Genomic DNA, 2632 nt, shown 5'->3' with positions numbered 1-2632 from the left:
TTTATTTAATAATTTATTTATTTGATGAATGATTCATTTAATGATTTATTCATTTAATGAATATTTATTTAATGGTCAATTTATTTGATGAGATGTATTAATATAATTGATCAATATTAATTAAATTGAATTATACAAATGATAAATAAAAATATAATTATTATTTAATTTTATAAACCAATTCAGATACTCAATCAAAAATTTCATACACATAAATTATACTGAATAGTTAAATAATATATCCATTTATGATAGCTTATGTATGACTTCGCAAAACCTCATAGTTAAACTCATGCGTGCCAATGGTGCTGCCACCGAAACAGAGATGGAGATCTCTCCCCTACGGCACGGGACTACCCTCTGATACAGCGGCTGCAGCACAACACACCACACAGCGGCATCAACAGCAGGCATCGGCTGCCCTAGAACCCTCTCCATCATTGTCAAAGGATAAGGGCATCACATTGGATCAGGTCCCTCGAACAGAAGGAAGAGCGCAACCAGAGAGAGTTCCGATGGTGCGTTCACCAGAGGCAGGTACAGGTGGCAAAGCAGCATCTGATCAGAGGCCACAATCAGGAGGCCAAGGACGTGGAAGAGCAACATTGAGTGCATTCAATGGTCGGTGGTCAGAACTATTAACAAAGAATTGGATTTGATCCATTGACACATCTCTAAAATTATTGAAACGGCAAGGAGATCATGCCACCCTTTCAGCTGAGGATAAGGAATCACTTGAGGAAACCGTCGGGTTTTGCCTATTTGGGAGGTTCTTGGGCAGGTTCCCTGGCTAGAAAGTGGCCAATTCGTTAACTGCAAGATGGGGAAATCCCTCACAAAATGCTCACCCATGACTCGACATGTCTAGTATTCAAGTTTTCAGAAAACTAAAGCTGTGATACCATTTTGAAAGGAAGCCCTTACATCACGTATGGTTGCCCTTTTAGCTTAAAGCCATGACACCTTTCTTCACCTTCGAATCAGCGATACATAACCAGCTGCCGCTTTGGATGCAAATCTATGGGTTACCCATCGACTGCTGGTCCACAACAGGTCTGAGAAGATCACCTCTTTAGTGGGGAGCCCCTGTAGATGGATCGAATCACCAAAGAGAGACAACGGATTAATTTTGTTGGAGTCCTTGTTGAAGTCGACATCACCAGGAAGCCTCCTGAATGCGTTGTAGCCACCCTCCCTGATGTGTGGAGCTCTAGCTGAAGCTTGAATCTGTTCTGAAGCTTGAATCTGTTCTGGGCCTAGGGCTGATTGGCTGAAGACAAGGACTAAGCCTACTGTACAACATCACACAAGTGAAACACAGGGCAAGAATATGGTCAGAGGCAAATAGTAAGGCCAATTACAATTTCTGATACTGTTTCAGTGGAGAAGGCAGTGATATATTCAATTTCACCTTTGAGGGGTTCAACTTTAGTTTCAAGTAGAACAGGGATAGCCTATGCAAAAGTACATTCAGTAGTTACTCCTCAGTCCCTAGTAGCAAGAAAAGAAAAGGAATCAACAACGCAGTAGCCAACCCATAAAGTTTCAGACATTCCAACAATTCCAGCAATCTCAGTGGGCAAGGAAGTAGGCTTGGGGTTTGATTCAGTTACAACTACAAGAACTGGTACAAAGTCTGTGGTAGCAAGTCAGGATATGGAACCCAAGGGTACTGATCAAAAACAGATAGGGCCAAGTGATAAAGCATATAATTTACTATCACGAATAGGCTTTATCAAATTAACAAATGTATATTTCACTGAACCCCTTAATTTCACAATAATATTGTAGTAACGAGCCCAGGATCGATCCGAGGAACCAACGGTAGAATGTAATTTAGGATTGTCTTTTATTCCTATTTTTGGGGTTTTCGATATAAAAATGGAGTTGGGGGTTTAAAAGCTTTAAATCTAAATCTAACAGAGGAAAAACACAGCAATTAAGAAATTAATCTAAAGCAAGAGTGAAACCTAACTATGTACCAATGATCAAACCTCAACGTATTGTCACTCTACGTTGTGATTAAACCATCGACACACACTTAAACTAAAGATAAAATAGCAAAACACAATTAAATCTGATCTAAACAGAAATGAAACCCTAACTTAGAATTTAAACACTAAACAAGTAACTAAGCACCAAATTAAAATTAAACTAGGCTTCAACAAAGAAAGAAATGCTAACTACTTGCATAAAAAGATAACAAAACATAAAAGTAATCTGTGCTAAGCTATAAAAACAATAACAAAATGAATTAAAATGTAAACCAATCCAACTTACAACCAATTCCACAAGTTTCACACTCTTGCCGTCACACAAGAGGCCGAAATCGAAACCACCCAATTTCGGACCTCAGTGGAGAATCTCAGCTGCGTCTCAGCTCAAGGAAGGCTCAACTACACCGACGGACCATCCCCGGCGAGCTAAGAACAACCCTAAACCCAAGAATGGTCCGAAAATCTGCAAATCTGAGCTCTGGATCTGGGATGAAGTTGCAGATGATGGTATGCTGTTGGATGGAGCTCAGGAACACCGGAGGACCACCGCCGATAGTCGCTGATGTGAATCGGAGTCGCCGATTTGGAGGAACACCTCCAAATCGCGCTGAAACAGAGAAGATCCAAGAGCAGAT

At 40.4% G+C, this 2632-nt stretch overlaps 1 long non-coding RNA gene across 2 annotated transcripts; it reads right to left on the bottom strand.

Annotated features, from left to right (window-relative positions):
• Nucleotides 1–261: 261 nt before the first annotated feature.
• LOC122026277 lies at nucleotides 262–2314 on the bottom strand. 2 transcript variants are annotated; one of them, XR_006124093.1, is made up of 4 exons: nucleotides 2281–2314; nucleotides 1412–1491; nucleotides 903–1292; nucleotides 262–813 (listed from the first exon to the last, which is right to left on the bottom strand). It is a non-coding gene; the product is annotated as an uncharacterized LOC122026277 (long non-coding RNA). The 2 variants fall into 2 exon arrangements; XR_006124092.1 differs by lacking the exon at nucleotides 2281–2314 and having other exon boundaries at nucleotides 1412–1858.
• Between the last annotated feature and the right edge of the window lie 318 nt (nucleotides 2315–2632).

This window comes from Zingiber officinale, chromosome 10A (genome assembly GCF_018446385.1).
Source record: "Zingiber officinale cultivar Zhangliang chromosome 10A, Zo_v1.1, whole genome shotgun sequence".
Taxonomy (NCBI): Eukaryota; Viridiplantae; Streptophyta; class Magnoliopsida; order Zingiberales; family Zingiberaceae; genus Zingiber; species Zingiber officinale.
This window is presented reverse-complemented; position numbering and strand designations above follow the sequence as displayed.